Source organism: Sinohyriopsis cumingii, chromosome 8 (assembly GCF_028554795.1).
Source record: "Sinohyriopsis cumingii isolate HCF-2022 chromosome 8, ASM2855479v2, whole genome shotgun sequence".
Lineage (NCBI taxonomy): Eukaryota > Metazoa > Mollusca > Bivalvia > Unionida > Unionidae > Sinohyriopsis > Sinohyriopsis cumingii.
The window spans coordinates 82,207,399-82,219,208 of record NC_142968.1 but is presented as its reverse complement, the minus strand read 5'-3'; the positions used below and the strand labels follow the sequence as shown (position 1 = coordinate 82,219,208).

At 33.2% G+C, this 11,810-nt stretch overlaps 1 protein-coding gene across 1 annotated transcript in view; it reads left to right on the top strand.

Annotated features, from left to right (window-relative positions):
• Positions 1-666: 666 nt before the first annotated feature.
• Positions 667-11,810, top strand: part of LOC149793997 (dynein light chain Tctex-type 5-like) — a 101,166-nt gene continuing 90,022 nt past the window's right edge. Inside the window, exon 1 of the mRNA XM_089967923.1 lies at positions 667-3,580. The gene's annotated coding sequence lies outside the window, so the exon portion shown is untranslated. The remainder of the gene's footprint in view (positions 3,581-11,810) is intronic.

The following is an 11,810-nucleotide window of genomic DNA, read 5'->3' as shown; positions in this document are numbered from 1 at the left end:
ATAATCCAAATAATACAAATTAGACGCTTTACTGACAGTTCCATGATAACTCAAATATGACCAAAATGTTACAGTATAAGACATCTTACTGTCATCGTCATAATCACGCAGCATGTCACTGTGTGAGAACAATTGTGCGCACGCCACTATAATTAAACTCAACAACAACAACAACTCAACATGACCCAAATGATACAAATGAGACATCTTACTGCCATCGCCATAATAACTCAATATAACCCAAAGGTTATAATTAGATGTTTTCGTAACCAAACGGTCTGTTCACATGGTATGGAAAATCATATCTGATGCAGCACATGAAATGAGCAGTGTAAATAAATTTTATGTAAGTCTGATAAGCTGATCGTGTTTGTGTCCATCTGTCACAACAGATGGAATATCGTGGTGATTGATTAAATTTTCCTAACCACTGCATGATATGCACACAGCAACAGAACAACGACATTGTCATCAGAAAACAACATAGTGAAATTAAAACCTGCATCTGAACACAATGATTTATTTCTATAAATTATATCCATTATAAGAACAGTTTAAAGACAATAGAGATCTGCATTATGAAAATCGTTAACAAGCCTACTGTTTTCTTTGAGTTCATGATCGCACTCAAGCTGTTGGTCTTTAGTGCTTTTATTAAAAATCTCATGATAAGTTGCGACATTTATTAACTGCATTCAGATGCGATAACTTTTATGGTACATAGCGAAAATTATTAAATGCAAACAGATGTGATAACTTTGATGGTACATAGCGAAAATTATTAAATGCAAACAGATGTGATAAGTTCGATGGTACATATCGACAATTATTAGATGCACACAGATGTGGTAACGTTGATGGTTCATAGCGACAACTATTAAATGCAAAACAGATGTGATAACTTTGATGGTACATAGCGACAATTATTAAATGCAAACAGATGTGAAAAATTTGATGGTACATATCGACAATTATTAGATGCATACATATGTGGTAACGTTTATGGTTCATAGCGACAATTATTAAATGCAAACAGGTACAAGAAATAAAGTCCATTGTGAAATTTTTAGACCTGGCAACTGGCATAATGTGCAAGGTATCATATGATTTGGTTAACGCAGAAACACATGTCATAAAATCATATCTGATTCAGGTAAGTGCATTTAGACTGAAACTTTTCGAGTCTTGTTTTGGGAATGATGATAAAGAAAGACTATTTACAAATTCGCACTTGTGGTTTTATTAGTAACGGTAGTAGGAGAACTGGAAGTTATATCTATTTCTCTTTCTTAATACCTTATAAAGACACAATAAGTTCATGCTTAACAAATTGTTAAACAAATCGCACAGCAGAGATGGAATCGGGGATATTTATTTCATATACTGAAAATAAAACAAAACAAAACATACTGGGCAACCTACTCATTTTTCTAAAGAATCCTCCACACACAAAAAATGGAACAAAACAATGAAATAAAAGAGCATTTTTAGTATTCTGTCGCTGTGTGCCATTAAATATGTCAGTTTAACGCCCCATTTACAATATGTGAATTTTGATTGGTACAAATATAAACATTTCGTCATTGATAAAAATACATTTTGAACACATCGATTATGGACTACACTTGTATCGAAAGACTGTGCAGAAGCACATATTGAAATTTACACCAAAAACAGAAATGAATGACAGACAGTGGCCACATAGCTTTACATTTTACGAGTAGAAAAATATCCATGTACTTTTCAAATGTAAACTTGAATAAGCAGTATACTCGTTAAGACGCTAAACTTGAACCAACTTCAGATATAGTTTGAAATAACATGATAAGTTTGTTTATGATGACATTGACAATGAAGGCAGATTTATCGTTGCTTATGATGACATTGACAACAAAGGCAGATCTATTGTTGCTCATGATGATAATGACAACGAAGGCAAATCTATTGGTGCTTATGATGACAATGACAACGAAGGCAGATCTATTGCTGCTTATGATGACATTGACAATGAAGGCAGATCTATTGTTGCTTATGATGACACTGACAATGAAGGCAGTATTAATGTTGCTTATAATGACATTGACAGCCGCTGTATTATGGTAACACCGATTGATGTACATATTTTGAGAGGTTAAAGAATGTTTTCTTACTACCATTTTACGGTAAATTCAGATATGCCACAAAAGCTAATGCTGTATTTAAGGTATCAAAGGCTAATCGATATTTGTTGGGATGAATATCTTATTCTCTTTGTATTCAGCTGGCTGTTCTACAGCTGTTATGGTACTGTTTTTCATCACAATGTCTTTTTCAGCATGAAAATCACTTAAATCAAACAAACTCTTTAAAACATATTTCTTATGTTTCCTGATTCAGGCTATATTGCTATAAAATAAATTGGAATGAAAGAGACGTAAATTTAGGTTAATTTACGGGGTGAAAGGGAGTTCGATTATTAAAGTGAATAATTGCATGTCCCGTAGGGTCGACACTAATTCAATTTAACCACGTATAAATATAATCATGCATGAGCGTTCACTAGGTGTGAAAATGATGGAACTAACTTACAGCAAGTTACGTACCTTTTTACTCAAACGTTTCATCACTTTTCATGTGTCTCATGAAGACATCTTTGAGATTTGATATATGTCATTATTCAGGAGCATTGCTAGAAATGTTTTTGTTATATACAATTCTTCTTCGTCTCCTTGTACATTTAACTGTCAAGGCAAAGCTGTGTTTGATCACCCTTTTTATTTTCGGCACAGCTGTCAAGCGTTAGAAAATGCTCAGTTATATGCACTGCTATATGCAAATGACTTGGTTGCTTTTCCTGAAACTGCTATTCAGCTTCAAAGAATTGTATAAAAGATGAAAATAATATAGCAACATAAAAAAACTGAAGAAAACTAAAATGACATATTTTAAGAAAGGCGGATATTTGAAAAGATAAGAAAGTTGGAGTGTTGTTGATAGCCTGATTGTAAATACCATCATATTATAGGTATATTGATTGTGTATTCTCTTCTAAGAAGAAGCTAGTGTTTTATGCCTTCAAAAATATTAACACAAACAGTAAAAATACTTCATGGTCTGATGACAACATAAAGTGTTTTGATAAATTGTCACAAAATCCAAACAAAACTATATTTTAAACATCTACCACTAAAATATCGCCAGTTTCTAATTATTGGTCAGATGTTTGGGGTTTCAACAAAGCAAGTGGCCTGGAGACTGTACATACATAGTGTGATATAGATGCTGTACACCCATCACGTGATATCGACGCAGTACATACGTCATTTTGTAAATATGTTATTAGTATTACAAAACACGCACCAAATGTTTTTATCTACCACGAATTACGTAGAATGCAAAGCAACGTAGCACGAAGCAGTACAATACTAAAATACTGGCAAAATTACTTTAGATGACTAATATATTTTTAAAACAAAGTTATAATCTACATTTGACTTGAAGCGAAAAGTGTGAATACTGGCCAAATCAAAGTAAAAGTTTTATATTTTTATACGGAACGGAAGACATTTTGGGCAAAGGCTTCGGCGATGAGTAGCTCAAGGTTAGTGAGTTAGGTTAGTCTCTTAGTTCTGAAATTCTTATGTCCATGGTAGTACCATATTTTCATTCCTCGATGTAAATTTGAACTGAGGTCTATGCTATGGTATCTATATCTATCTATCTATCTATATATATATATATATATATATATATATATATATATATATATATATATATATATATATATATATATATATACACTATTGCACTCGTTAACAATATGAGCCAACAGCATGCCTACTAAAACAAAAGAACATAACTAAAATTTGCAACATGAATTTCCCTTCGTGTTCCTTCATTTCGATGCGTCAATAATACCATAATTTCTTCGTCTACATTGAACATTTAAATTCTGTTTTAAATGTAACATGTTTGGTATTTATAATCTGAACCAGAGATACAATACAAAGTGATGTAGAAGTCTTGCGATACTATATCCATCCATCCATCCATCCATGTATATATATATATATATATATATATATATATATATATATATATATATATATATATATATATATATATATATATACCGCCATGTCGGCCTATTCTGCGCGTCGGGTAATTCTGCGCAACGATACGTCATTTCTGTAAACATTGGATCACGTGCTATTTTGGGTCAAAAATCCATTTTGTATCAAGAAAGAAGAAGCGTACATTAATTAAGAAAAGTGGTATTCATAAAGTGTACAAAAATATCTCACATTTAGACTCGAAATGCACATAAAAATGTGATTTCTAGCTGGCAACGTGAAGACCCATTCCATGACCTTCTTGAACCTGTAACACAGAAAATTCGATTTACTATTCATCTTTTAGAATCATACAAATAAATACATTATAAAAAAGATGGAAATGTGTACCTTAATACAAAACTGTATTTTAATCCAAGTTTCACATTTTGCAAGAAGTTGTCCCACACGTACAAAATCGTCTGCTACCTAACGTGTCTACTTGACGCTAGAACATAAATTCTTAACAAATTCACCGGCGTATAGTCTGTTTCTAAATTCTATAGTAATTTTTCCCCATCAACAAAACGTTGTAAACACATTACATCCTATTCATTGTTGTTTCTCTTCCGCGTAATAGCTTATTTTTCATAAAATGTTGAACTTTCCTAACATTTTTACAAGATCGGTTTAGTTACCTTAATATATCTTGCCATTTATTGACATTTGTACGTTGAATTTTATAAAACTAGCTATAAATCTAGCCTAATTACTCGACTGAACTGCTGACAAAGACAGTCCAAAGTAATACATTTCATTTTTATAGCACGATAGATAAATATTACATCTTTTCAAAGATGTGCGCAGAATAGGCCGACATATCGCGAGTCAGGAAAACAGGGGGGTGGTATCCTCTGTGTCCAAAATTGATATTAATTTGAACAGAGTATTCTGGTGACAATTGCATCTTTTCAAATGGTAAGCATTGCTCTATTTTATTTTTGTCAATCGCTCGAATTCGGTTTGCGTTTTGCTTCAATATTGGAAACGAAAACCTTAGGTGCGCAGAAATGCCCGACAGCAGTGTATGTATACATATGTTTATATTTGTGTGTATGTGTGTATATGTGTATGTATATGTCTGTATGTATGTATATTTTTTGTGTTATGTATGTATATATGTATGAATATATGTATATGTGTGTATATATGTGTATGTGTGTATATATGTATATATGTGTGTATGTATTCATATGTATGTATGTGCATATATGAATGTATATATATATGTACATGTATATATAGTGTACTGTAAGTCCATTAATGTCAAGCTATGTTCCTATCTTTTCTGTATTAACGAAATATTAACTGAATGAAATCTCTTCTGAAGAGGAAATAAAGAAAGTCAGTCATACATACATACATGCATACATACGTGCACACATACATACATACATACATACATACATACATACATACATACATGGGGCCCCGTGTGGCCGAGTGGTCTAATGCACTCTCCATTACGGATCACTGCCATCTCACCTGTCTGCGTGGGTTCTAGTCTCGGATTTAGCCAATGTGGGTATGTGAGAAAGCTTGCCAATAGCTTCTCGTGGGTCGGTGGTTCTTTCCGGGGGTTTTGCCGGGTTCTTCCTCCATCATTAATACTGGCCACCATGTATAGCCTATCGTGTGCTGAAAAAATGGCGTTAACCCTACAACAACAACAACAACAACATCAACCGCTGTCAGTTATTTTTCTTTTACTGTAATGGTAAATTTTAGAGTATGTTTTTATCAAGTATAACAGGCTTGTGCAATCTACGTCCCGCAACCCGACATGATCTGAATATTTAGATCATAGGGGTGTGGCTTTAAAATCGCAGATCTGGCCCGGGCCTTGAGGAAGTTGCACAAGTTTGGAATATACCGTTTGTATTTTACAAGGCACAAAGTGACCGCCACTTAAAGTACCGTGATGGAAACAAAATTTGTTCAGATGTCATATATAATGAATCGTACATCTAAGGTTATAAATCACTTTTGATGGATGGGGGTGAAAGTTGCTATTCTTTCGTGAAAATTCTAAGATTGATCGACTTTAGAAGTCATGGAGGAGAGGGGTGAACTAGAAACAAGGTTTATCAAAAATGACAGGTGTCTGGTGTCTATTACATCTTTTCACATAAGTTACTGTTTGGGTTTTAGGTTTTTATTATAGAAGTATTATAAACTCCCGTTCTATATTATAAACCCCCTTTCAGTCATAAAAAAGCGATATAATCACTTATAAATTGCGCATGCAAAACGAGAAAATAGCAATAGTGTATTGGATGCATAGGACATAAGAAGCATTGCCTACTGTACCACCCCATGTATCAAACGCCGTATTAATAACATTATGGTGAAATGTGATCTTTGTGTTGTTCGCTTGAATTTTCAGTATCTTCTCCGAGCGAAAGTGCAATGTAGGGCCCCTAATTATGTAAATAACTACGAATCCCCAAGTTCCTCCTGTCTGCCTACCAGCTGTCAGTCAAACAAAGTTTATTCATCATTATAGTGGATCGCTCACTTTCAGTCCGCCTCTGTTAGATTTATTACGTATTAATGTCTGCAGTGCCAAGTTAAAAAGTCTATAAAATTTAACTAATGATCTGTCATTTTGGCTACCTGTACTAAATTCACAAACGATTTAAACTTCACTATCTTTCACCAACGTTTTAAAGTCGTTAGATTTTGAAAGGAAAATCTTTGTTTGTAAAGAAATTTGCATTTCTTAAATTGTATATGTAATTATTTTTGCATCGGGGATTGTTAAATTTATTATTCCAGCCAATGGCCAATTACTGATCAATCCACTGGTAACATACCATGCGACCTTTGATCCGTAGTTCAAGACAGTTATGACCTTATGAACTCATCGAGGATTAAGTCTGATTATGAGTCTGATCAGTAATTTAATTAACTGTTCAAATTATAAAGTGGTCTTGCTAAATTTGTTAACTGGCGTTTCGTACTTTTCAGCTTGGTCAAGTACCATTTGTATATTTGTCGATTTAAGGTAACACGATGGCAACGTTTCTAAACATTTTGCTCATTTCATGTTATGGTCATTAAATACAGAATTATTTTTTGGAACGAAATGGTTTCAGTCTCCAGAGCTACTGCGCAATACTCACGCAATATTCGACTTAACGTTATTTGTTTCCAATTTAAAGCGGATCCCTCTTTCTTCCTGATCTCAATGAGATTCTTATAATAAAGTCCGTTTTTTATTATCTCCTATCAGGTTTGTAATAAAATGGTCTGTCCAGCCCCAATCAGCGGTAATTTAAACATGCAAAGACTGTCAGAAGGTATGAGATAATGTGTTTCCAAAATGTTTACTCTGGTTTGTCTCAACTCAGCCATCTTCCGCTGTTTTACCTCAGTTGACATATTTGTCGGGCCGTTATCGAACGGACTCAGATTCAATTCATGCTCCAAACAGGGCAGATCCCATCACTCGAAGTCAATAATGTATTGCGAGCCTAGCCCATACGTCAAACTAAATGTTTACGCTGACCACGACAGATTGTACTGCGAAATTATCTCTACAAATATTTGCGCCATTACAAAGACGATCCTTGTAATAGCCATGTGCCAGCCAACGCTCGCTGCAAACTTTAAATGGTCAAACAAACAAAAAAGTATTCGAAAACAATGTATTGCCTTTGACTAATAATAATTGACTTGGATGAATTTTAGTTGTATACTTAGAGGTACCGATATATTAATAAGACTATTTTGAAGATTATTCTTGACTCTCTGACACCAGAAAAACAAATTGCTGGTGGGATGATATATCTCCACCACTATTTTCGTTAACCATGGTATTGATATGTTAGCCTAGTTACACCTTGGCGGATCGATCAGATATTTCAGTGCTTCGAATCTGGGTAAACCGCCGCATCCAATCAAAATCTAGTTGTTCAAGTCTGAAAATTATTTTTCCTTAATCGAGACAAGGGGTCACACAAGTTGAAAGGACTCATAGATAAGCGATTTTCAACTGCCGGTGCGTGTTTGCACAAATTTATTTTTTCCGTCAAATACACTTGTAATGTCGTCTTGGTAAATGCAGTTTGACTTTCGATATTAAACTTACAAAGTATTCTTTGAATAAATTGCATCCATATTTTACGGCCGATGTACAATGCACCGCTGTTACACGCTGTTGGTTAGTTGGCATTACATATTCTGTTAGGAAACTCGTGAAATCCAAGAGATGTAGTTAGTGCAAAGCAGTGAAACATCCGATCGATTCGCCAAGATATTTAATAAGTTAACATATTGGAACCTTGGCTAACGAAGATGCTACACTACCAAATAAAATGATAGAAGAACAGAGGTTACAAATCTTCCAGTACATCAATTAATAAGTAGTTTATCAAGAAATATATGCATTTAACTACTGTAATTTTAAGTTTTATTTTAAGTTACAACTTAAGTTAAATAGATTACCTGAGGGTAAACTTTTTTTTATGGCGTTATGACAACATTCTTTCAAGATTCTTTTCAACCGAGTTACATTTATCTCCTTTCAACTGTACATGTACAACGAATAGTAACTTAACAAAAGCTATCAAGTACAATTGAAACATTTTACCTCAGGTTATGTATTACACCTTGTTAAGTCGTTCAGGTTTTATTCTACAAGGAGTGTGCATAAAACAATGGTGTGGTGGATTACAATTCTTAACATCTTAATACATTCTTTTTCCTGATTTTTTAAAGGAGTTATAAAATTTCCGTATGTTGCTTCCTCCAATTATTTAAGTACTGAGTAACGAAACATTGCTCAATTAATCTTGTATTGAACCAGCTCACCTTGTTCCATTTTCATTGAATTTTGTTTTGTTTTTGTTTATTGAATCTCCTCATGTAGTTTATATTATCTTATTTACTCTTCAACGGTTCCATTAGGATCAAATGACTTCAACAGATAATTACGTCCTGTGAATTCTAAACCGATAGCTCCTCTAAGTATTACTACAGATGTTGCCATATAATGATAAAACATGTTTATGCTGTCCGCAATTAACAAATCCACGAATTAAAAAATGTGTTTATTTGACTTTTTTCTTATATACTCTTTTCTGTTTAAAATTGTTTTTGTTAAGTTTGTTTTGGAAGAAAGAGTTTATATACTAGAAATCCAAAATTCTAATCCATATATAGCATTATTTCGCATGTTTCTAAGGTTAAATATTAAATATAATACCGATTTATTTATTTAATAATATACATCTCTGTCGGACCCTTAGCTATATACTGCTTGAGGTGTAATGGAGCATAGTCAAATCCATACCTAGTGAATAATGTTGGTGGTGATGTGAAAACAGTTAATATTTTCAATAGACTGTATAACTGATCAGAACACACATTATGTGACTGTGGGTAAGTACCTGTTTTTACAGCAACACCATCTTCTATGAAAATCAAACATAAATGTCTTTCCAGATAATTTATCATCATCAAACTTATCTGACCGTTTGTTTAAATCACTAAACCTTTTATTACTATCAACACTTGCAAGCGTCTATATTTCCACGCCTGTTTTTAATTTAGCTACCGGTGGTGGGTATTTGCTTGATGTACAACACTTAACTTCTTGTCCATTTGAGGTTGCAAGTTTTGAGGCATTAATACAAAAACTTGTATACAGTAGATGTAGGTGTTATATAGTCTTTCATGCAATTTTGAAGGTAAATAGGAGTTTTTTATAAATAAAATTTAAAGGTCATTAAGATTAAGGGTTTTTCATAAAATGTTTAAATTTTGAAGGTCAGGGGCTTTAGATTTTCCATAAAACTTTTAAGGATATTAAAGGGGTGATATAGAGTTTTTAAAAAATAAAAATGTAATGGATAATGTTATGACTCTAGGTCTTAAAATGAGTAACAAATGTAACAACTTAAGTAAAATCAAAAAGTTATTTATTTGTCAAAACACAAAGTGGAATATCAAGAATTGCTTACAGTATTGGGAATTAAATTCCAAATAATCCTAAATGTCTTATCATAAGACTAAAACTATAGAATGTTCTGAATGAATTTCAAAGGCCTTGAATATCCTGATGAAACACAATGATGCAGTCCAGAATGTTTCTGAATGAGTTCACAATAAAATCCCAAAGTAGTGCATATAAATTTACAAGTTAATGAGCACTTTAGCACTTCCAATGAATATTATAAAGAAATAATTCCTCTTGAATGATATGTAACAGAATGATCTAAAACTGGAACAAATTAATTTGTTATCAAATACCCATTTATACACATTTTCACGTGATCTATAATGTGTGTGTGTTTGTGTGCGTGCATAACTTGGGTTTTTAAGGTAGCTTTACAAAAAGTTCAGTCATATTTTTTTAAGGTAGCTTTACAAAAATTCAGTCATATTGCTAATATGTCTACTGTGTGGCAGTTTATGGTGCTGTCTAGCTCTGGAGCATCATGCCGCAGACATGTATCATCATGTCCCACCCTGTCACATTATCCTGACACCAGGCCGACCAGTCCTAACACTAACATCTTAATGCTGAGCGCCTAGCGAGGCAGTGGTTAGTACCATTTTTTATAAGTCTTTGGTATGACTCGGCCAGGGTTTGAACCCATGGCCTCCTGCATCCGAGGTGGATGCTCTAACCACTAGGCCATCGGAGGGGTCAATCTATGTAATAGAATGTGAAGATTTCCAATGGAAAAATATAGTCTAACTGTAAACAAGACTGACCCTGAACTCTTCTAATGTAAATACATTTATAACCTGCAATCATGGACATAAGTTAGACATGAAAACATTCTCCTTACATCTTACTATTACAGACAAAAGATAAGCACACAAAATAAATTAAATATACATAACAACCGTCATATTAGAAAAGAAATAATTGAAAAACCAGTTTAGAGTGGATGAAAACTGCATAGGACAGGTATGGGCAACTTCCTCCAGGGTGAAGGCTGCATAACCCACACCCAATTATGTAAATTAAGGAATAAAACCAGGTCATGAGCCAGATCCAGCCAGTGGGCTGTATTTTGTTTGCCAACCCCTGGAAGAGAACATGTTAAGTAGCCCAGAACTCTGGCTGTCAGTAATATTGTCACATTTAAGGCAGCAACTTTCTCTGAGGATTTATCAATCTTTGAAATTTCACTTTTTCTTTCCTCTAACTTTCGTTTATTTTATAAGGGAAATTATGTTATCTCATCTAAGTTATAATTTCAAGTTAATACAACATTTTTAATGTAATAATAGTAAATCTTACAAGGTATAGCTTAATTTAATTGATGCAATAAACAGATTCCGTAACATGCACAAAATGTCAAACAGAAAATGACATAACTGAGTTTTACAAAACTAGTGCTTACTGCTAACCTTCTGATAAAAAATTCAGTCAAATACAGAAAGCAAATGGAGAAAGGACAACACTAGAATTAATATATGAAGGAATATATAAACCAATGATATTCTAATAATGAAAATTAAGTTTAATTCAAATGATAAGATTAAGAGTTCAGATGAAATGGTAATGTTCAGTGTACCATCTACAGCCTTATAAAACTGATCACTAAACTTCACAAAACCAAAAGGTGTGAATAATTAAGATCTTGAAAAAAATGTTACATGGTGCTCGTCTTTCTGAATAAGAAAAAATATTTTAACTGGTTGAATATGATATATAAAGACTAGGTGAAACAGATAAAATGTATTATAGCATACAATAAA